Source organism: Thalassophryne amazonica, chromosome 7 (genome assembly GCF_902500255.1).
Source record: "Thalassophryne amazonica chromosome 7, fThaAma1.1, whole genome shotgun sequence".
Lineage (NCBI taxonomy): Eukaryota > Metazoa > Chordata > Actinopteri > Batrachoidiformes > Batrachoididae > Thalassophryne > Thalassophryne amazonica.
The window spans coordinates 25,083,767-25,108,734 of record NC_047109.1 but is presented as its reverse complement, the minus strand read 5'-3'; the positions used below and the strand labels follow the sequence as shown (position 1 = coordinate 25,108,734).

At 41.0% G+C, this 24,968-nt stretch overlaps 1 protein-coding gene across 1 annotated transcript in view; it reads right to left on the bottom strand.

Annotated features, from left to right (window-relative positions):
* ascc3 (activating signal cointegrator 1 complex subunit 3) overlaps positions 1-24,968 on the bottom strand; it is a 626,361-nt gene that overhangs the window by 506,745 nt on the left and 94,648 nt on the right.

Genomic DNA, 24,968 nt, shown 5'->3' with positions numbered 1-24,968 from the left:
TAAAAAGATAACAACAACATGAAGATTAGAGTCTGACTGAAATAGACTGCCATGTCAGTCACTGAACTAGAATGAAAATAGCTAACGTGATACCACTGTTCAAATCTGGTGACAAACATTTATTTTCAAACTACAGGCCAATCTCAATGTTTCCACAATTTTCAAAAATTCTGGAATAGATATTTGTAAAGAGGTTAAATGACTTCATAACTAAACATCAAATACTCAGTGAATAGCAATATGGATTTAGAAAAAAGCATGCTCCTTAACTGACTTTAATTGATTTTGTTGAACAAATTACAAATGCAATTGAAAATAAGCAACACACTGCAGGGGTTTTCTTTGGTTTACAGAAAGCATTTGATACTATAGATCACATTTTATTAATTTACAGAAGTATGTTACCAGAGGAATAGCACATGACTGGATAGTGAGCTATCTACACAATAGGTATCAATGTGTCCATATTGGTGGGATTAATTCTGAATTTTTGAAGATTACATGTGGGGTGCCCCTGTGGGGTAACCCTAACCCTAACCCCAGAGTTCAGTCCTTGGGCCATTGTTCTGTTATATACGAGGTCTATTAGAAAAGTATTCGACCTTATTATTTTTTTCAAAAACCATATGGATTTGAATCACGTGTGATTGTGTCAGCCAAGATTGAACCTTCGTGCGCATGCGTGAGTTTTTTCACGCCTGTCGGTTGCGTCATTCGCCTGTGAGCAGGCTTTTTTTTCATTGTTTAGGAATGGCTCAGAGACTGCCGCTTTGCTTGATCAAAGCTTTTTCAGAAACTGTGAGGGACATCAAAGTGGACACCATTCGAGAAATTCAGATGGTTTTTGGTGAAAATTTTATGGGCTTCAAAGAGATTACGGCGTGTTACTGTCGCTTTAAGGACGGCGCAGAGCGACTGGTGGTGCGCCGCGCTCCGAAGCCACCATTGACAGGCTGAGCGACCATTTCATTTCTAAACGGATGGCTGTATGGATCCGTGACCATCGTGCGCAATTTCTCTGGTTATCACAAGAGCTGGACATTAACCATTTTCCGGCAGATTTCACTTTTAACAAGAGATTTTGTCATGAAAAGCTGAGCGGAGGCTTCGCGCATCACGATGGATTCGCTACTGGAGCGAGACAAAACCACCTCCATTTTGGTCTCACAGGACGGCTTTGAGATGGCGTTCAGACAGCTGTCGGTGGTTTTTCCATCGAGTGATTATCCGAGAAATTGTGGATGTGCCTGGATATGCCAGAACATGTCCTGTGAGGCTTCATCATGGCGTTGCTTTGCGCCATGCGGCACTGTCGCGACGCGCGAAGCCTCCGCTCCTCTTTCCATGACAAAAACTCCTGTAACAGTGGAATGTGCCGTTCATTTCCAAACTGGACGCTGTGTTTTTTCCGGGATGTCATCTGGCTAGCACAGGAATTGTGAAAAGACGTGGACAGCAGCACTTTTCCGGCACATTAAGACAGACGTGCGAAGGAGTACCGCACGTCGCGGTGAAGCCACATGGCGCAAAGCAAGGCCGTGATGAAGCCTCACAGGACATGTTAGGGCATGTCCAGCTCATGCACAATCACAATCGGATAATCACACGACTGGAAAGCAACCGGAATCCGTCTGAAAGCCATCTCAAAGCCGTCCTGTGAGACCAACACCGAGGTGGTTTTGTCCCGCGCCATGAGTGGCATGGTGGAGCATTCATCTGCTTCTTTTTCCATGAAAAAAACTCCTGTAACACTGGAATGTGCCGAAAAAGTGCTGATGTCCACGTTTCCTGCCTTTTTGTGAAAGTCAGATGACCTCCCGGATCAACAAAGCCTTCACATTGGAAATGATCTGGTTGTTTCAGCGGGATCTGAGCATGTCGATCGGCGCTGGGAGCGCACCGCGCTCTCAGCAGTTGTGGGCCATCCTTAAAGCGGCAGTAACACTCCGTAATCTGTTTAATCCCCATAAAATCATCCCTGAAAGCCGTATAAATTTTTCGAACGGTGTCCACTTGGAGGTCTCTCACAGTTTCTGAAAAAAAATTGATGCAGCAAAGCTCCAAATCGTTCAGACATTTATTCGCAATAAAAAAACGACGAGAGGGGTGGACCACTGCTCACACAAAGCCTGCTCACAGGCGAATGACGCAACCGACAGGCGTGAAAAAACTCACGCATGCGCACGAAGGTTCAAGCTTGTCTGATGCAATCACACGTGATTCAAATCCATATGGTTTTTGAAAAAAATAAGGTTGGATACTTTTCTCACAGACCTCATGTATATATTTATATATATACACATATACACACACATATACACATATATATACACACATACATATACATATACACATATACATATACACTCAACAAAAATATAAACGCAACACTTTTGGTTTTGCTCTCATTTTGTATGAGATGAACTCAAAGATTTAAAACTTTTTCCACATACACAATATCATCATTTCCCTCAAATATTGTTCACAAACCAGTCTAAATCTGTGATAGTGAGCACTTCTCCTTTGCTGAGATAATCCATCCCACCTCACAGGTGTGCCATATCAAGATGCTGATTAGACACCATGATACTGTTACAGGAGTTTTTGTCATGAAAAGACGTGCGGAGGAATTTGCACATCGGGACGGAGCCGCTAGTGGCGCGGGACAAAAGCAACGCCGTGATGAAGCCTCACAGGACATGTTGTGGCATGTCCAGCTCGTCCACAATTTCTCAGATAGTCACACAACTGAAAAGCCACCGAAAGCCATCTGAATCTTCCAAATGGTGCAAGAGCTGGACATGTTACAACATGTCCTGTGAGACCAACACGGAGGTGCTTTTGTCCTGCGCCATTAGCGGCTCCGTGGTAAATTCATCCGCTCCTCTTTCCATGACAAAAACTCCTGTAACAGTGGAATGTGGCAAAAAAGTGGTATGTCCACCTCTTTTGCCATTTCTGTAGTAGTCAGACGACGTCCAGGATCAACACAGCGTTCAGTTTGGAAATGATCTGGTCGTTTCAGCCTGTCGATCGCCGCTCGGAGCGCGGCGCGCCCTCCGCCATTGTGCGCAGTCTTTAAACCGGTTGTAACACTCCTTAATATGTGTGATCCCCATAGAATCGTCCCTGAAAGCCGTCTGAATCTTCCAAATGGTTTCCACCTGGCTGTCTCTCACAGTTTCTGGAAAAATTTGATGCAGCAAAGCTCCAAATTGTTCAGACATTTTCCTCACAATAAAAATCCGACGAGAGGGGTGGACCACTGCTCACACAAAGCGAGCTCACAGGCGAATGATGCAACCGACAGGCGTGAAAAAACTCACACATGCGCATGAAGCTTCAAGCTTGGCTGATGCAAGCGCACATGATTCAAATCCATATAGTTTTTGCAAAAAATAAAAAGGTCGGATAGTTTTCTAACAGACCTCATATATATATATATATATATATATATATATATATATATATATATATATATATATAAAATGGTAAAAGGGGTGGGTGTTTATAAGCTTTTGCTTGTGCCTACACCCTTTTGGCCACACAAAACTGTGAAATTGTATGAGCTTTTTGTTTTACGAGATTTTTTTTTTTTTTTTTTTTTTTTTTTTTTAAGTACGTGTGTGTGCGCTGAATAAACTCATTCAACTCAAGACTTCCAAGAGATCACCCAAACTCAGATGCTCCTCCAGTCTCTCCTGAAAATTTTCCATCAACCAGGAAAGTAAGCTAAAAGCTAAGAGACTCCACCCATATTGATGCAACTTTCCCTCATGCATGAGAAAACATGAGTTCATTCATACCAAACCAATTCAAAATCCATTCAATACCAAAATTCATTAGTGCCCAATTTAGATCCAGAGTCCTGTCCAGTTGCTACTCAGTGACTCACCAGCTAATCATTTCAGCATGTATTGCACTTACAGAGCTCTATTTTGATGGTGCATACAGTAGTGTTCAGAATAATAGTAGTGCTATGTGACTAAAAAGATTAATCCAGGTTTTGAGTATATTTCTTATACTCAAAACATGGATTAATCTTGGAGCAGGTGGATTTGGTTTATGTTCACATCCTTTTTATTATCTCGATGCCACAAAAGCTGAGAGCTTGATTGGATTTTTCCTCTTCATTAGCCATGACAACATGGTGGGTCTAACATAAATTCAACTCATCACAGTGGCGCCTGCCTCTGCCTGTATGGCACAAATGCACCAAGTAAGTGGAGTTGCTACTCACATGATGCAAATGTGGATAGACGTGATACATTACCCGGTGAGAAAACGGGATCTGTGTGTCGAAATAGAGGCATAATGCTGCAAGGTCCCGTGAAGGTTATGTGATGATTGCACTCTTTAAATACCAGAAATACACTGCGCTGGATATCAGACAAGGGTTTTGCTGGTGTGTAACTCGAAAGGTTTTTGGTCAGCTATGCATCTGAACGCATCTCATTTTTAGACCAATACCACTGAAAATGCTCCACAATGTTTACATGTAGACTGACAGAGAAACAGACAGACACACAGACAGAGGTGGATCACTTGCCTCCTCTCTCTCTGTCCATCTATGTTGGCATGGGTAATAAATGGAGGACCTTTCTTCATGTTTGCACACTGCTGGAGTTTTTTAATTAAATGAAATAACATTTGATCAGTGATTTCAAACTGGTTTCATGAAGAGCCAACAGTGTGCATTTTTATCCTACTGAACACATCACCAGTTGATTGCACTGATTAACTCCTCCCATCTAATTTAAGTGGAGAAATCAGTGAAATCCACAGTTTGAATCTGTGCTGACAAAGAACACCTGCTTCTCATCGCCCTGTAGTCAACAACCATCAGACAACGTGAAGTACTCTCCAGGGCCCCCATTTATCAACTCTCTGTACACAAAGATTTGTGCAACAACCGTGCGTACGAGCATTTCTACGTGAAGTGTGAAATATGTAAACTTGTACTTATACTCAGAATGTGTGTAAATATAGACACAGCTCTGAGTATACACACAGACAGCTCTAGTGGTAGAAGAGGGAAACTGCAGCTAAAAAGCACTGCTGCTGATCATCATACAGCTACTTTATTTCCTCAAAATAATTCTGAAATAATTATGTCTAGTAAGAAATAGACATGTCGGCTCATTTGTGTCAAAACCTACAACAGACACCCCTGTGAACTAAAAAGCCAATTTTGACCTCATCAACAAGCACCTGGATCTTCACCTGTTACTACAACCCCTGGCAAAAATTATGGAATCACTGGCCTCGGAGGATGTTCATTCAGTTGTTTAATTTTGTAGAAAAAAAGCAGATCACAGACATGACACAAAACTAAAGTCATTTCAAATGGCAACTTTCTGGCTTTAAGAAACACTATAAGAAATCAGGAAAAAAAAATTGTGGCAGTCAGTAACGGTTACTTTTTTAGACCAAGCAGAGGGAAAAAAAATATGGAATCACTCAATTCTGAGGAATAAATTATGGAATCACCCTATAAATTTTCATCCCCAAAACTAACACCTGCATCAAATTAGATCTGCTCGTTAGTCTACATCTAAAAAGGAGTGATCACACCTTGGAGAGCTGTTGCACCAAGTGGACTGACATGAATCATGGCTCCAACACGAGAGATGTCAATTGAAACAAAGGAGAGGATTATCAAACTCTTAAAAGAGGGTAAATCATCACGCAATGTTGCAAAAGATATTGGTTGTTCACAGTCAGCTGTGTCTAAACTCTGGACCAAATACAAACAACATGGGAAGGTTGTTAAAGGCAAACATACTGGTAGACCAAGGAAGACATCAAAGCGTCAAGACACAAAACTTAAAGCAATATGTCTCAAAAATCGAAAATGCACAACAAAACAAATGAGGAACGAATGGGAGGAAACTGGAGTCAACATCTGTGACCGAACTGTAAGAAACCGCCTAAAGGAAATGGGATTTACATACAGAAAAGCTAAACGAAAGCCATCATTAACACCTAAACAGAAAAAAACAAGGTTACAATGGGCTAAGGAAAAGCAATCGTGGACTGTGGATGACTGGATGAAAGTCATATTCAGTGATGAATCTCGAATCTGCATTGGGCAAGGTGATGATGCTGGAACTTTTGTTTGGTGCCGTTCCAATGAGATTTATAAAGATGACTGCCTGAAGAGAACATGTAAATTTCCACAGTCATTGATGATATGGGGCTGCATGTCAGGTAAAGGCACTGGGGAGATGGCTGTCATTACATCATCAATAAATGCACAAGTTTACGTTGATATTTTGGACACGTTTCTTATCCCATCAATTGAAAGGATGTTTGGGGATGATGAAATCATTTTTCAAGATGATAATGCATCTTGCCATAGAGCAAAAACTGTGAAAACATTCCTTGCAAAAAGACACATAGGGTCAATGTCATGGCCTGCAAATAGTCTGGATCTTAATTCAATTGAAAATCTTTGGTGGAAGTTGAAGAAAATGGTCCATGACAAGGCTCCAATCTGCAAAGCTGATCTGGCAACAGCAATCAGAGAAAGTTGGAGCCAGACTGATGAAGAGTACTGTTTGTCACTCATTAAGTCCATGCCTCAGAGACTGCAAGTTGTTATAAAAGCCAGAGGTGGTGCAACAAAATACTAGTGATGTGTTGGAGCGTTCTTTTGTTTTTCATGATTCCATAATTTTTTCCTCAGAATTGAGTGATTCCATATTTTTTTCCCTCTGCTTGGTCTAAAAAATTAACCGTTACTGACTGCCACAAATTTTTTCCTGATTTCTTATAGTGTTTCTTAAAGCCAGAAAGTTGCCGTTTGAAATAACTTTAGTTTTATGTCATGTCTGTGATCTGCTTTTTTTCTACAAAATTAAACAACTGAATGAACATCCTCCGAGGCCAGTGATTCCATATTTTTTGCCAGGGGTTGTACAACAAATGCAAATGTTTGATTTGATTTTGATATGATTTTATGTGGCAATAAAATTACATAAGAATACATAAAAATACTGCTGAGGATAACACAAGAAATCTTCCAATAAGGATGTTTATTTACATTGTGGTCCTCGGAAAAAAAAAAAAAAAAAAAAAACACAAATTAAAATAGAAAAGCTCTACGAAATATGTTACAAAAATACACAAACCAAACAATAATAAATAATAATAAAAAGACTTAAGAGGAGGACATTAATAATATAAAAAGATTCCCTCCTGAAATTTTGTATTAAAAAAAGTGTCCACTTTTTTTCCCCTCTTTGCTGCTGAAGTTTCACGAGGAGAGTTATCTGAACAAAACATAGCAACACAGTGATGTCACATCTGTGCAATGGATTCTGGGACAGCTATAGTAAATAAAGGGATAAATAATTGTGCACTTATTCTATTAACTGGAAGGTTTTATGTTGGTTCTTGTGGTGAGCTTCCATCCATCCATTTTTTATACCTGCTTTCTCCAATTAAGGGTCACCGATGGGTGGAGCCTATACTGGCAGTTTGTGGTGAGCTTGTCTTATGTTTAATGCTGTGATGTATAAGATTTAAAAAGTATGACACCATGACTGAATGATTGTTATGAATTGTTGGGTTCAAAAGTACTTATTGATTCATCATCAACACCCAGTGTTGTCACTTGCATTTATTTTCATCACCTCACTGCTGTGACCCCACACAAGCACATCAAGCACCATTTGACAAAACCTTATTTTCTTTGCTCTTCTGCCATTATTTCAGTGAGAAACACAAACAAGTCATGTTTGAGGATGGTGGCTGAGCAGTTCAGTGCGCTTGTTTTCAGTGTGGAAGAGTCCCGGTTCAGGACCACCCCTGCCCTCTCCCAATGTAACGTGGAGCTGCATCAGGAAGAGCAGCCGGCATACACCTTGTGCCAAACCAACATGCAGATGCACCTCAGATCTGCTGTGGCAACCCTGAGTGCAACAAGGGAGAAGCAGACGGGACTTACTTATTTACTGGGTACGACCAGCATGTGCCTGTCTGATAAGTAAAGATTTTCTTGTACTTACACACATATTAAATTTTGTTTGTATAATAGAATTTGGAACTCTTTCTTCTCCCAGTTTGATAAATGAGGGCCAGGAGTTCATATTACAGAGGCATAAGCCAATTTACAAACATCACAGGAAGTAGTTTAGATTCTGTTGTACAGTTATGTGTAATTTTCATTCTATCAGCATTATAGAATTCCTGTGCAAATGTTTCCTTCAGAGACATGGATCTAAACATCCTGAATAGAAATGGAAAGAAACTTTCAGAGGCTCCATCTCTGTCTTCACTCACGTTCTAAAAGGCTTATCTTGAATTTCTCTCTCACTCGCTGGTGGCTTCGCCTTCATCTCTGAAGGTCCTTGTGTAACCGATACATGCTGATATGGAACCTCTTCCGCCAAGCGATGAGAATTAGCCTCAGTCAAGTAGCGATTCTATTCATTAACTTAAGCCTGGGCAACTGTGGTACAAAGTGCCTCACTCCTCTAAAGCGCCTCCACACAACGCCTAATAAGTCTTTAGGTGTTATTAGGAAGGGTTTGAAAGGCAGGCTGAAAAGCCTGACGTCCCTCTTCTCTGCACGTTTACGCTAAGTGCTGATTGTCATTTATTGAAAGCTATAATAGGAAACAGTGCTGTGTGAATGTTGGTATGCCTTTAATAGCTTTGTGAAACATTAAAAGTGGCAAATTTATTAGGGTGCTTTTTAACTAATGAATCAGAGTACAGACATACTGCACTTGGCACTGTGGTAAAAGCCTTCCTAATTTATCCAAATAAGTGTGGTGGGAGTGATGGTGGCCAAGTGGTTAATGCGCTTGGTTTCAGTTCAGAAGGTTCCGGGTTCAAATCCCACCTCTGCCACATTTCTCCATGTAATGTGGAGTTGCGTCAGGAAGGGCATCCGGCGTAAAACTTGTGCCAATTCAACATGCAGATCCACCTTGGATTTGCTGTGGCGACCCCAAGTGCAAACAAGGGAGCAGCCGAAGGGACTTACTTTTTAAGTGTGGTGGGAGTGACAGCAAGTACCACGCTGGAAGCACTGTTGGACTACACATGTACTTATCTGCACAGCTGCATCCATGGAGTTAACGGCGCATGCAGTGACGTGGACGCCGTAACTTCAACACAGACAGACCCGCACAGTGGCACTTCCTGTGAGCAACTCATCGACAGGAAGCTACTGAGGATGAATACTGAAAAACAACAAACTCCCACTGGAAATCTGATCCTTCAAGGTGAGTGGAAAATGAACCACACCGGTTATTTTATGGTTGACCTAAATTTATGCGAGTACAGTAACATTACTGGTAAACACACACACACACACAGGTACCTGGCTTTGCCCGGGTGAAGAATAAATCACTGGCTAATTTTGCAGAAACTCAGAATAAACAGAGTTCCTAGAGAGTCCATTTAAGCTATAAATAAACTACAGCAGCCACAGAATGCCTTTTTTCTTATCACCTTTAACAACTGTGTACTTGATTTTTTTTCTGTGCCCTGCAGTTACCAAGTTTTATGCATTGTTTGCTGGTAGAGGTGTGCACTCTGAGTGATGGTGTTTATTTTGAGCATCAATTGGGCATGTTGATGTGATGATTCCAACAGTGTGCTTAAATCTTCCCAACCCCTGTACTTATAGAAGAGAAACTTTACTTCAAGACTTACAAGTGTTTATACTTGACAGGGGTATGCACTCTAAGTGTTGTAGTTTATTTGGAGCCTAAAATCACTGTGCTTAATATTTTTCAACACCCAGTAGTTCCCAAATTGTAAGCATTGTAGTTAATTGTAGTTCATTGTAAACAAACCAACACTTGCCTTTTAAATGTATATGGAAGATTTAATCATTTATCTTCCTCAGAAAATGTTCAAAACATGTTAAATGCAGGAAGCAAAATCATTTATGAAGTTTCAAGATTCTATCATTTAAAGTTTGAAAAAAGAAAAAGCCCAAGGTTCAGATATTAGTCAACATTTGTATAAAGTCAGTCTAAAGGCCCAGTCACATGGCACTTAACGAAGGGTGACAAAGCCCTGACGAAACAAGAAATCTGGACTTTCGTTGACTGTCGTTGACATCGTTTAACCTTCGCGCAGCCTCGTTCCTGCAGCTGGCGCTACGTCAGGATTTTTAAACTGCTGAAAAATTTGAACGAAGGGCAACGAAAACCTCAATTCATCTGTGTCTCGTTTTGCTGTCGTTCTTGATGTTTTTTCATCGTTTGTTTAGTTTTTCTCACGTTGTTTAATTTGACTTTGTTGGAGCAGCTGAATGTTTTCACACAGTGCAGAAACTGGTTTGTGAGCACTGAGGCTGCTGCTTCGTTCATGTACCGTTGGAAATTACAGGGCAAACTCCGCCTGCTTGCTTAGATTTTTTTTTATCTGTGTGGGGGGGGCAGCTTCAATGGGCTCAGGCACCTTATATAAGCCAGAATTAATCTTTTGTGTGGATATAATTAATTATTTTGCCACAACTGTTGACTTTGAAACAACAAAAAAGTTGTATAATTTCCGACGGTACTTGAATGCAGCATCAGCGGCAGCAGCAGCTCCTGCGTGCACTCATTATTTTGTATTAAATATAACAATATGAGTGTAGGAATGACAATCCAGTCCTTCTATACATGTGGCAACAGGCAGATGAATCAAAATGATGACATAAAGAGCTGTTCTGGAAGGAAGAATTCACGTTGTGGATCAGTGATCAGCTGGTGGAATAACAGCACATGAGTCAATGCGCGCGTTCACATGCACTGATTAATTTGTTGCTCTGATATATTCAATCATCTTTACACTTAGGTTTATATTTAGTCTCCCTTTTGACAGTTTTCTGTTATAAATAAATATATATGGCTTAGAACATAATACAGTGATACAGCAGTGACCACAGAACACTTTTTTTTTTTTTTTTTTTTTAATTGGAGCAAGATGGAGCGTGCAGCGTGTCAACAGATAGTGTGGATTCTGATGATGATGGAGATGATCCCTCTTTTGTTCTGGACAAGGAACCAGAGGAGGTGGTCTACTAACGTGCACACAGATCTCCACAGATTCTGTTTGCAGTTTCTCCAGGACTCAGGCACTATGAGCTCCGTCCCAGAATAGAGTCCTGGAACGCAGAGATGCAGACACACACTGCTCCAGCTGTGGCTCCAGGTGTGTTTCGTCGAGATTGTGAGCTTCGGTTTTGTTAATTTCCTCTTTCGTCCCTTTTGCACTCTTGCTTCGCAGACTGTTTGGTGATAAAAGCTCTTTTGTCCACCTTTTCTCAACGAATTGTGAAGTTTTTTTTACTTTTTCCCTTCGTTCAGGAATCATCGTGTGCCGTGTGACTGGGCCATTAGGGATGTGCTATGTGACTGCACTTTGTTCTGTTCCCTAAATGTGTTACAACTTTTTGATTTTATGGTTTCATTGTCTGTATTAATGCTATGAGTCTACCCTCTCACATACAGTAAGTGAAGCTGGATTGTGATCCACCAATAAACAGAAAAAAAGTGTTGAAAATGTCATGTGATGCTAAAAGGTAATGTATAAGTATGTCTGAGTATTTATTGCATTACAAACATCTAATAAAACAGCTTGATGTGCATTTAACTGTCCTAACGAATCACTGAAAAGGTGTGTGCTTCAGTACACACCTTTTTGTATCTATATATACACACACACACACTTGTGTCCCCCTGCTCAAGCCAGCACATGTCCAGGCCCATTTAAAGTTCGCCAGTGACCATCTACATGATCCAGAGGAGGCATGGGAGAAGGTTATGGTGTCAGAGGACACCAAAATAGAGCTTTTTGGTATCAACACCACTCACAGTGGTTGGAGGATGAGAACAACCCCAAGAACACCATCCCAACCATGAAGCATGGGGATGGAAACATAATTTTTGGGTGTGCGTTTCTGCAAAGGGGACAAGGCGACTGCACCGTACTGAAGAGAGGACACGAGATTTTGGCAAACAACCTCCTTCCCTCAGTAAGAGTGTTGAAGATGGGTCAAGGCTGGGTTCTGGGTGCTGCTGTTCTTCAGCATACTGACAATAATGGACTGCTTGAAACATGATGGGAGGGCAGCTTGAGCGAGGGATGTATTAAAGAGATTTGTAAATAGTAGGGCTAGCTGGTTAGTGCAGAATTACAGGACACAGCCAGATGTGCTCTCCAGTCTGGCAGCGTTCCTGCTTTTTGGCCTCCAAAAGGCCCCATGTTGCTCTAAATGACAGAACGGTGTTCTGAGTATCATCACCCGTTGCTTGATGGCTGGTAAGTGAATGAAGGTTATTGGTATATCACCTTTCAAGATACGTATAATCACAAAGTGCTTTACAGCACAATAACATGAAATAGAAGCACAGAAATTAAAACAGCAGTATCACACAACCCCAATTCAAATGAAGTTGGGACGTTGCAGAATGCAATGATTTGCAAATCCTCTTCAACCTATACTCAAGTGAATACACCACAAATAGAAGATATTTAATGTTCAAACTGATAAACTTTGTTTTGTGCAAATATTTGCTCATTTTAAAATAGTAGAGAAGCTTGAATCTTCGACTGGACTGGGTTGCTTGACGCGAGGATGTTTCGCTTCAAATCGCAGAAGCTTCCTCAGCTAAAATTCTTGCTCTGGAAGTCTGACTTCTGTCTGACTCTTGTAGAGAAGAATAAAACAGAAGCCAACAAAAGCTGGCGTTTTAAACCTAACCAGACCCCTCCTACTGAGAGGCAGACTGCTATAGGCTAGTGACTAAACAATAGCTCTAATTAGCAACTATTGTGCTCTAGTTAGCACACATAATGACAGGACAACTGTCCCTTTAATGATGGGATGGATGCCTTTCTGATGGCTCCCTTGATGACGTGAATGACTCATTACCATGAACAAAAGACTGAAACTCCTTTGACCTGAGTACCCCATTGTAAACAGGGGATAAAGTGTGTCTCAGACCCCCTCCCCGGTTAAGGCTGGGTTTCAAACGTTTCACAAAGAATGCCTCCTTGACCCCTCTCTCAAACCATTTCTTCTTTCTGGCTAATATTTTAACTTCCTTGTCCTCAAACATGTGGTTAGTGTCTTTAAGGTGGAGATGAACCACAGACTGAGGTCCACTGGCGCCCTCTCTGCGGTGCTGGTATAGCCTTTAGTGTAAAGGTTGCATTTTAAAATGGATGCCGGCATCACATTTCAAAAAGCTGGGACAGTGGTATGTTTACCACTGTGTTACGTCACCTTTCCTTCAAACAACACTCAATAAGGGTCTGGGAATTGAGAACACTAATTGTTGAAGCTTTGTAGGTGGAATTCTTTGACATTCTTTCTTGATGTACGACTTCAGTTGTTCAACAGTTCGGGATCTTCGTTGTCGTATTTTGCGCTTCATAATGTGCCACACATTTTCAATAGCCGACAGGTCTGGACTGCAGGCAGGCCAGTCTAGTACCCGCACTCTTTTACTATGAAGCCACGCTGTTGTAACACGTGCAGAATTTGGCTTGGCATTGTCTTGCTGAAATAAGCAGGGACGTCCCTGAAAAAGACATTGCTTGGATGACAGCATGTGTTGCTCCAAAACCTGGATGTACCTTTCAGCATTGATGGTGCCATCATAGATGTGTAAGTTGCCCATGCCATGGGCACTAATACACCCACATACATCACAGATGCTTGCTTTTGAACTTTGCACTGGTAATAATCTGAATGGTCTTTTTCCTCTTTTGTCCAGAGGACACGACATCCATGATTTCCAAAAACAATCTAAAATGTGGACTCATGAGACCACAGCACACTTTTCCACTTTGTGTCTGTCCATTTCAAATGAGCTTAGGCCCAGAGAAGGCGGCGGCGTTTCTGGATGTTGTTGATGTATGGCTTTCGCTTTGCATGGTATCGTTTTAACTTGCACTTGCAGATGTAGCGACAAACTGTGTTAACTGACAATGGTTTTCTGAATTGTTCCTGTTGGTTTTTGATGCAGTGTCGTCTGAGGGATCGAAGGTCACGGTCATTCAATGTCGGTTCTCAGCCTTGCCGCTCACGTGTAGAATGTTCTCCAGATTCTCTGAATCGTCTGATTATATTATGGACTGTAGATGATGGAATCCCTAAATTCCTTGCAATTGAACATTGAGAAACATTGTTCTTAAACTGCTGGACTATTATTTCATGAAGTTGTTCACAAAGGGGTGATCCTCGCCCCATCTTTGCTTGTGAATGGCTGAGACTTTTGGGGATGCTCCTTTTATACCCAATCATGAGTGTTCTCAGTTCTCAAACACCTTTTGAGTGTTGTTAGGCCGCATTCACACCGGACGCCACGCGAGCGACGGCGGCGAGAGGTTGCCATGTAATCCCTATGGAAGGATGCGCTGTGGCGCCACAAAAGCCAAAGCAACGCAATGGGACGCGATGGACGTGAATAAAGCGATTTTGAGCGATTGGCGCGTTTGTGGAGCAATATTGTGTAGGGACTGGATATGTAGTGACGTGGAGATGTCTGGAGTTTATACTTGATGTGGACATGTCCTGTCTCTGGCAATCAGCCTGTGAGCAGGGCTCCTTTTGTCCTTTATAACACAATTATGAGTTTGAGGGGAGAGCGATGAACTGCAGCAGCAGCCTTTTTTTTTTCTTTGTTCACATGTGCGCGTGCGAACCAGTCGTCCGTGAAGATAATTTTATTAACTACACAGATATACAATAAAACAAATGTTGACTGGTTGATAACACAATTATGACAGAGTTGGAGGGGAGAGCGAGGAACTGCAGCAGCAGCCAGTTTTTTTGTTTTTTTTTATTGTTCACATGTGCGCATGCGAACAGAACAGGTGGTCCTCAAACTGTGTCCTGGAGAGGCGGAAGTACCGCTTAAAGCGGCCGTCATCCAGACGCAGCTCCTGCAGGAAATGATGAATTTGTGGCGTCCGGTGTGAACGCAGCTCAAGCAGAGTGACACACCGGGTGAAATTGTGGTGTCGCGTGGCGTCCGGTGTGTACCCGGCTTTAGAAGGAAAGGTAATGTAACACAGTGGTAAACATACCACTGTCCCAGCTTTTTTGAAACGTGTTGCGGGCATCCATTTCAAAATGAGCAAATATTTGCACAAAAACAATGTTTATAAGTTTGAACATTAAATATCTCGTATTTGTGGTGTATTCAATTCAATATAGGTTGAAGAGGATTTGCAAATCATTGTATTATGCTTTTATTTACATTTTACACAATGTCCCAACGTCATTGGAATTGGGGTCGTAAAACTAGTTACAAGCAAGCCTGTGCAAGTGAGGCTTGAGTAGGGCTGGGTATCAATTCAAGTTTCAAGAATCGATTTGATTCCAATTCTTAAGATTCAGAATTGATTATTTATTCGATCTGATATCGATTTGGGTTAGGGTTTTAAACTGTTTTTTGAGGTGATACCTGATTGTCTAGTTATGCAACATATTAATACTATTTCACAAAATTTGGCCCTCAAAGGGCAGGCAATTGTGTTTCAGAGAGTTATGTGAGGCATGCTGCAGAAGAAAGCAGGAGAATGTAGCTATTGGAAAAATTGTCCTGCAGCGGCTGTAAAATTCAACTAAGTTCTCCTGCAGCATGAGAACATTTCCTCTACAGCAGCAGCAGAAAGCGGCTATGGGAAAAGTCCTCCTACAGTCCACAGAAGAGAACCTTCATATGGTGTCCCATGGAAATGGAACAAGACATGAAAAAAAACCCTACTGTGTAAATTAAACGGCGGAAGATTCTCTTTTCTTGCCTGCAAAAACAGACAAGAGCTCTAGTGAGAGGTTGATGAATAAACTGTGGATGTACTGCTTCTAAATCAGAACCACCATGTCAACAATCAATGTCGAGAAATGATCATTTAATTTTTCCTTTACACACCCTCGGAAGCAGCATAACAGCCCAACTACAGTGTAATTTTTTTTTCAGGCATGCTGTTATAACACTGGTGAATATATGTTCTCCACTCAGATTGCAATAGCCAATCACAGATTAGCCTTTCTGTCCATCATTTACATGTATTTTGGCATGCTTGGTGCCAGAAAGTTATGGTGGATCCAAACAGGCTCGGACCAAAAGTTATATTGGATCAGTTCCCACTTACCAATAGCGTTAGAGCTTACTGCCAACAGCTAGCCAATCAGAGCGTGGCAAACAAAGGTCAGGAACTAGCTGACAGACTCTGGTTGAAAAAATGGCAACAAACATGTCAACAACAGCAGAAAATCGTCTGCCAGAAAGGTTTGCTGAGTTCACAGAGGAGGAACTGGTGAAAATATTGAACTCCAAGGATGCCAAAAACACTAAGAAGGTAGACAAGCACGCTACTGACGTTTTAGAAGCATTCATCTGAATCAATCATATGCTGTTCACAACAAAATAAATTGATCTAATTTACTTGACTCTTTGTTGTTTGCTTAATTTGGGAAGGGGTGGAGAACATAATAATTGATGGCAAGTCGTCCAACATAGAGAAATATTGGATGAAGAAAAGTTAAATTGGACGAGGCGTAGCCGAGTCCAACTATATTATATATATATATATATATATATATATATATATATATATATATATTCCATTTGACAGCGTACCAAATAACCTCCATGTGTCCCCACGTCATTTGTAGTTATCTATAGCTCAGACGTGGTATTTCTTTTCTGTGTTTATGTTGACTGATGTGACGCAGAGGGGAATCCCAGCTCCCATATTTAGATGAATTTGCATATTTAAATAAGGGTGTGGAAAGGGAGGAGTTTGGTATGTCTGCATGTGTGCTCAATTCCATGCTGACTGGGATGTGCAAACGGAATGTGCTTAGATCCATGCATATGCATACTTTGAGACATCTGGCTATTATTGTGTTATGTTTCAGCAGGAAATCCATGCAAGTCTTTGTACATGAGGCCTCAGCTCCTTGGACAGAATACAGACATTCAAGATAAAAGTCTTATAGTCTGCTTTTCGCTCTGCTAGCAATGTGAGCCTTTTGTTAAGCATAGGTGTTCAGTTCGTCAGCCAAGGAAGGATTTGCTCAGGTCACCAAAATTGTCCCTCGTCCTCTCCACAAGAGGGGAGTTGCCATCCTTAATGTCCACTTTCACTTTGTCCCTGTTGTACCACTTAGCTCCTCTTATGTAGTTGCTGCCTTGTAAGATGACATACTGCCTGTAATCAGCCCTGTGTTGTGTTCAGTGGTGAGTGATGAAAGAGCAAATTGCACTTTGCTGACCTATGCCTTCTGGTTGGAAATACTGTACAGTCGTCACTGATAAAATACCGAGACAAAATACACTGGGGGAAAAAAACAAACAAAATAAAACACAAAAACAGCTAGAATCTGTCACTTGTGCTGTCTGTTAGAAAGGTTTCTGATGGAATGGGACAGAGGAAAATCTCCACTGTCCCATTATAGACAGTAGATAGGTATCTACTGTTCTATAGATAGGAGCCATTCAAAGTTGGCCTCGTACATTAGCAAGCATTTGTTAGGGATAACGTGTGTTTCCATCTATTCAGCAAAATCCTACTTGTGCTACACTCCTGCATTGCCTACTGAACAGATGAAATGGTCAAAAGTCATCCTGATCAGGAATGGATCAGACTGCAGCATCACGCTAAGATAAACTAATATGCTACATGCGAGAATCCAGCGAGTCTGAACAGCAGTGAACAGAACATAGAGACTTACACAGTATGATACAAACACACAAGATCAAGAACTGAACTGTGACAACAAAAAGACCAATATAAGACACACAATTAAGCCATCAATTTGTCATGGCACAGCCACGCACTACAATCCAAACCACACACACAAAACTAAATTTTGCTTATTAGGATGTCTCTTGGCAGTGGCAGGAAGGTTAACAGTTATACGATCGCCTGATGTGAAACAAAATGGTTATATAGTTCACAGATGTTTATACAACACCAAAAGGGCAAATTCAGAAAAGACAGGATGACCTTTTGACACGACTGGTGCAGCTGTGCTGAATTATAAAGACCACTCCAGCAGACACATGGATGTTATGTTTACAGAGACGACGTGTGGGACATGCTGGACTACTTTCTGCTCTGTAGCTGCTCCTTTGGCCTAAAACAGGTCAAAGCTGAGCTCCTGCTTGCCCAGTGGTGGCAGGGTAGAGTCTGCAGGAAGATAATAGAATGTATGCACCAGGGTGAGAGTGGGTTTGTCAGTCAAGGTGTCTGTCAGCCTGACAGGTCATTGTGTCCACTGACAGCTGGCTTAGAGCTACAACACCTACATTCAGAAGGAGCATCACTCACAAACCATTAGAGCCACAGTACTCTCCTGTCCACTGACAAGGAGGATAAGTATGTAAATATGCAGCCAGGGCATTAGCAACGTGCTGTGGCAAATGCACAGAGAAAAGCAGTGGTGTCCTGCTGTTAGCACACATACTTATGGAGTGCTGGAGAAGCTACTGAAAAAAACACAATGCATTCCTGATTACTTTCTTCAAAGGTCTCATGGGTAACCATGAGAACTCTGAACCATGAGTAATCATCAGACATATTATTTTCCCTGACATTCGACATCAGTAACACCAACCATCATCTCTTACAGGTGTCTCCAAGTCTGCTGATTTCAGCCTGGTCAGCTGACATGAAGATGAGCATTCTTTAAGGTCAGTCCATCTCAAATCACCCAATTTTGGAAAAACTTCCCAGGTCACCCTCTCAGATTCTTATGAAAAAATTCACAGGTGGTCCTATACCAGAGATATGTAAAACCCCAAAATATTAGGTCTGTATCTCAAATAGTGTTGAAGGCACAGCCCCTGGAAATTTTAGTTAATTATTTGAATTTTACCAAACGAGGTTCTCTGTGCACTTTCCAACATGAATATCTATAATTAAATGGCATGCACAGCTTTGAAAGTAAGTGTCTAGGGCTAACCTTTCCTGTAGAATTCAAACATTTTGTCAGATTTTGTATATCTTGTACCCATTTTCCTTCACAAGGCTCTGAAAAAATGGCTGAAAATCAAAAACGCAAATAATTCTACTACCTTCAAGTGCTTATTACTCAAAAAGTATGCTAGATAAAGCAAAGATTTTTTTCTCCTATTAGTTTGACATATTAGACCACATCCATAAGAAAACCAAAGTTATTGCTAGTTCAGGAGTGACAGAACAATTTTTATTAATTTTATTAATATGCTCATTTTTTTAATTTTTAAAAATTGCCTGTTTTCACATCCTCATTTGGCCATGTGGCCATTTGAATAACAGTTACATCTTTTCACAATGAGTTCTTACATATCTGACTATGATATAATCAAATTGGATCTGTTTAATCAAATAATTGCAATGATGAGTGAGTAAAGGTTAACTTAGCTTGGACAACCACTGTCATAAGAAAGCATGCTAGCACAATAACTCTCTCAAGCATCCATCCATCCATCCATCCATTTTCTTCCGCTTTATCCGGAGTCGGGTCGCGGGGGCAGCAGCTCAAGCAAAGGCACCCAGACCTCCCGATCCACACACACCTCCCCCAGCTCCTCTGGGGGAACCCCAAGGCATTCCCAGGCCGCTTGTACTCGCGACCTCGTTCTTTCGGTCATGAGCCAAATCTCATGACCATAAGTGAGGATCGGAACGTAGATCGATCAGTAAATCGAGAGCTTTGCCCCCCTACTCAGCTCTCTCTTCACCACGACGGTCCGATACAGCGATCGCATCACTGCAGATGCTGCACCGATCCGTCTATCGATCTCATGCTCCATCCGTCCCTCTCTCGTGAACAAGACCCCGAGATACTTAAACTCCTCCATTTGAGGCAAGGACACTCCACCGACCTGAAGAGGGCAAAGCACCTTTTTCCGGTCGAGAACCATGGCCTTGGATTTGGAGGTGCTGATTTTCATCTCAAGCAGTACTGTACATTTCATTTTATAATCTGCTGCCAGGCACATCGACGTGTGTATGCATGACCATCAATCATATTTTTCTTTCAATACTTTAACTTATGAGCACTTAACATAATTCATTATTATCATCATCCTCTGTCCAACAGGTTGATGAACTCATGCACTGGCACGAAGTCTGTTGTCTGTCTTTCTGTCTGCCCATCATCGTCCTGAGTCATCCACATTTTACAAAAAAATGCTTCTCCCTCAGTTGCTGATAGTAATTAAATCATTTATCACAAAAATTAAAAATGCATCTTCTCATGTCCAGTCAACTGAATTTTTCCCCAGGTGGACTTCATTTAAGCTGTAGAAACATCTCAAAGGATGATCAGTGGAAACAGGAGCATCATGGCAAAGGCTGTGAATACTTATGTACGAGCGATTTCTAATATCCCCATCACACATACCCAGAATAACGCAGAACGGCGTCAGAATGACGAATCGGCGCACATTCGAAAAGTGTCGGGTTTCAGTTCCAAAACGATCTGACAGCCATCTGCAGTTGGTCAAAATCGGCTGGCGGCTCCGAGTGCGATGCACATGTTCAAAACCCTCTGGGCGCCATCAAGATGGGATACCTATCCAATGGCAGTCCATGTGTAATCTAAGGACCATCTGACCACAATTTACATATTCCGATGGGGGCAAAACGTGATCCGAAATTATTTGAGCACGTACGAGGGAACCTTGAGATGGATCTGGCACAGCAAAACCTGCCGGTATGACCTGCACGTACCATAACATTATTATACGTGGCACGTGCAGTTTCCATCCATGAATTGCGGGTCATCTGAGCATGTTATTCCAACTCCATGTTGTAAAGTTGGTTATATTTGAGGACCTTTCTACCAAACATTCCTTGTATTTGATCTATGATCAAAATGTGATCGCCGTGCGCTCTGCAAAAACTTTTGCAATATGGTGGGAGAGGAATGACTGAAAGTGGAAAAGTGACCAATCACAGCCGTTGTGGTCTCCGTCATTTAGCAGGTGCATGTCAGGCTCTAGAGAGAGTTCACAGCCACACACAGGGCTCCAATCTAAAGCGACTGTCTTTGGTTCACCACATCCAAGGATATGTATGAAAATTTTATGTGCAGAAAATTCTTGAATTCTAGAAGCTGTGAAATGCAATATGGGACAATTCCAGACAATAAATTACAGTGAGTGCAGCATCCATTTTGGTGAGGCAAAAAAAACCAAAACAACAACAACAACAACAACTTTCCTTATTCAAAATCACTCTAGTAGTATTCTGCCGTACTAGGATGAAGCAGTTTTGTAGCTTGGCAGATAGTTCTGGAGGAAATGCTGGAGAAAATCATTGAAGAAATGAACAAATTGAAAATATGGTTTGACGAAAACAAAGTGTCATTAAACTTAAAACAAAACTAAAATTATTTGGGAACTGCAGAAGAAATGAGCAAGTGCAAATACAGATCGATGGCATTCAGATTGAAAGGGTTAATGAAAATAAAATCCTTGGGGCAATAATAGATGAGAAAATCAGTTGGAAAGCACACATCAAATATATACAAACCAAATTATCAAGAAGCATTTCAGTGTTAAACAAAACAAAACATATTCTGGATCATAAATCACTCTGCATCCTACATTGTTGAATTATGTTACTGGATTTCAATTACTGTGTAGAAATCTGGGGCAATAACTGATCGAGAGGAGGGATAGCAATAAAGAGGGGAAAAAGAACTTCAAAATTAATAAAATCCATACAAACAAGAAAAGATTCTGCATTTAATTTTATGGGGCGAGACTGTGGAACAGTGTGGGTGAGGAGTTAAAGCAGCATCCAAACATTCAACAGTTCAAAACAATATATAAAGAATGTGTTTTCACAGGATACAGGGATGAAATTGGGGTGTGAGAATCTCTCGGTGTTCGCAGAAAACTATTATGTATTTCTATATTTATTTTTTATGTTCAATGCCAGTTGGTTTTATCTTTTCTGTTGTGTTTTATCAGGTTCTTTTTGTCTTTGTCTAAAATTGTATTGTAGCAATATTAGTTGTTGCTGTTGCTGCTATCATTAAAATTATTATTGTCATGATTGTTAACAGCTGTATTTTTAAGGAAACAGGGATTGATATAAGCTGACTGGATCACCAGTTTGTGAACAACTGTGTAAAAAGAGTCAAACCGTTTAAGAACAATGTTTCTCAACATTCAATTGCAAGGAATTTAGGGATTCCATCTTCTACAGTCCATAATATAATCAGAAGATTCAGAGAATCTGGAGAACTTTCTACACGTAAGCGGCAAGGTCGAAAACCAACATTGAATGCCCGTGGCCTTCAATCCCATTGCATTAAAACCCGACATCATTGTGTAAAAGATCTTACTGCGTGGGCTCAGGAACAGTTCAGAAAACCATTGTCAGTTAACACAGTTTGTCGCTACATCTACAAGTGCAAATTAAAACTCTACCATGCAAAGCGAAAGCCACACATCAACAACATCCAGAAACGCTGTGGCCTTCTCTGGGCCCAAGCTCATTTGAAATGGACAGGCGCAAAGTGTGCAGTGGTCTCATGAGTCCACATTTCAAATTGTTTTTGGAAATCAAAGACCATCCAGATTGTTACCAGCGCAAACTTCAAAAGCCAGCATCTGTAATGGTATGGGGGTGCGTTAGTGGCCATGGCCTAGGCAAATTATACATCAGTGATGGCACCATCAATGCTGAAAGGTACATCCAGGATTTGGAGCAACACATGCTGCGTCCAAGCAACGTCTTTTTCAGGGACGTCCCTGCCTATTTCAGCAAGACAATGCCAAGCCACATTCTGCACGTGTTACAACAGCATGGCTTCATAGTAAAAGAGTGCAGGTACTAGACTGGCCCACTGAAAGCGTGTGGTGCATTATGAAGCCCAAAATTCGACAAAGGAGACCCCGGACTGAAGTCGTACATCAAGCAAGAATGGGAAAGAATTCCACCTACAAAGCTTCAACAATTAGTGTCCTCAGTTCCCAAATGCTTGCTGAGTGTTGTTAGAAGGAAAGGTGATGTAACAGTGGTAAACATACCACTGTCCCAGCTTTTTTGAAACAATCTGCAGGCATCCATTCCAAAATGAGCAAATATCTGCACAAAACAATAAAGTTTATCAGACTGAACATTAAAAATATCTTGTCTTTGTGGTGTATTCAACTGAATATAGGTTGAGGATTTGCAAATCATTGAATTCTGTTTTTATTTACATTTTACACAATGTCCCAACTTCATTGGAATTGGGGTTGTAAAAAACAACCCAATTCAGCACTGAAGGCTTCCTACTGAACAACACTGAACTCAAAAATGACTCAGGCAACTGGCAAAAAAGCAGAAATCAGCTAAAAAGCAGAGATTTTTCATCCCGGCATTTTGATAACAATTGCCGGCCTTGAATAAAGGTTTGCTTTGTTTAGGTATCGTGTCACTGACCCAATGGTCCCCCCAACCCCCAACTGTGCATGCTTCATTTTGGAGCATCAGCAGCGATTCACCGATTCTCACCTCATTTCTGCTTAAAACTGCACTCCAGTCATTATCTATCTCTGTAACAAATATCTGAAGCATTTGTACAACAATCATTTCCACATAAATTCAGCATTATTTCATAATAAAAGATGGGGGACCGATCACAGCGCCAAAGCTCTGGGTCTGGGTCTGACTCTGAGTCTGACTCTCTGCACCCAAAGAGATCAAAGCAAATAATGTGATTATTAACCATCAGATGACAAAGTAAAACCTCTTAAATAATTCTAAAGTCAGATTTAAGCAGAAAATAGCCAGTTTACAGAGATTCAGAGATCCCATTTGATAATATCAAAGAATTTACCTGACATGTTGAGACGACTAGGGTCTTTGTCGCAAAAGTCCCTGTTTTAGTATTTAAAGAATCAAGAAAATCAAGTAGCCAAAACATTTGAATAGCTTTCCAGATGACCGCTTTGCCACAGTGACAGACACAAATGTAGAATTACGCTTATTATCATATATCATCATTATTACTCATGACTATTACTCATGAAAATCCTCATTTACATGCTGCTGTCTATGTTACATTACCATCAGCTATCAATTACGCATTTACCCTTCGTAAATAACTTGCAAAACTGTCTCTGTCCCAAGATGCAAGAGTTTGGATTGCCCAGCAAATTTAGCACTTGTTATCTGGGATCTTGGAAAATCAGGCCAATTGTGTTTTCGATGGCAAAAAGCATCTAAAACCTGTTCTTGTCAGAACAGTTTCTGCCAGGTTTTAACCAAGATACATCCAAAACATCCCAACCCTGCTAGCATACCATGCAGTGCTGAATTAAAACTATTAAGACCACCACCACAAATCAGCCAATAAACCACAGGTATACACCAAGTTCTGTCAGGCCAACAAATCAAATCAATGAGACAACTGTTTCATTAACTCTTGGACAGTACAGTGAAATCACATACTAAGAAAATGATCACAACAAATAGATGGAAGAGCAAAGATCTTGACAGAAACATCTATTCCACGGGTTACAACAAACTCTAGTTTCCACTGCTGTACATGGGATCACAAACAAAATCAGCAAAACCCAAAAACACGATAAACAGGCCATACAGATCAGATGGATCTTTAAAACTGGTGTCAGCATCACTAACAATTAAAACCTTATCCGCATGTTGACTCAGTCCTGAAATAAAATCACTGCAGTCCTCCAACAAACCTCCTGCAAGACTCAGGTTTGTACAACACCACGCATCAGAATGAGGTTGGATAACTTGTTTTAAAGCTGCCACTTTTAACTAAATTGAAAGAGCCTGAAACCAATGATTTGAAAGAATTAAAATTAAAAAACCAAGTTTGACCTTACATTATAATGTGGCCTACAGATCAGCACCACTTCAACTAACCACAATTCCTGACCTGCATCAATGCTTTTAGAAAGCAAGGGAATGATGGCTCATTTTGTTAAAACAAGACATCAAGCATCAAAGATGTTTCACACCAAATCCAACAAATCCAT